This window comes from Brassica oleracea, chromosome C7, assembly GCF_000695525.1.
Source record: "Brassica oleracea var. oleracea cultivar TO1000 chromosome C7, BOL, whole genome shotgun sequence".
NCBI classification, from domain to species: domain Eukaryota; kingdom Viridiplantae; phylum Streptophyta; class Magnoliopsida; order Brassicales; family Brassicaceae; genus Brassica; species Brassica oleracea.
In genome coordinates, this window is record NC_027754.1 from 32,209,345 (window position 1) to 32,209,630 (window position 286).

Sequence of the window (286 nt, forward strand, 5' to 3'; positions counted from 1 at the left end):
GTCTTCATCCGCGAGTGCTTACGAAGAGCTCATTGTTCCGAAGATGGAGTTCATGCCTCACTCGGTACATCCTGCCGAGAACGAGGCATGGTGGGTTGCTCATTATGGCTCGTTGACCCCTCCCAAGGAGAAGTCGTTCCCGGTCCTGACCCATCGTGGAGTCGAGAAAGGTGATGCAAGCAGGAGTACGGACGAGTTTCTCGTGATCATGCGATCGTTCTACCATATCCCGGATGCTGTGGAGTTCCGAGTTCCTCGCCGTGGGGAATGTGCTAACAGCCCCCCA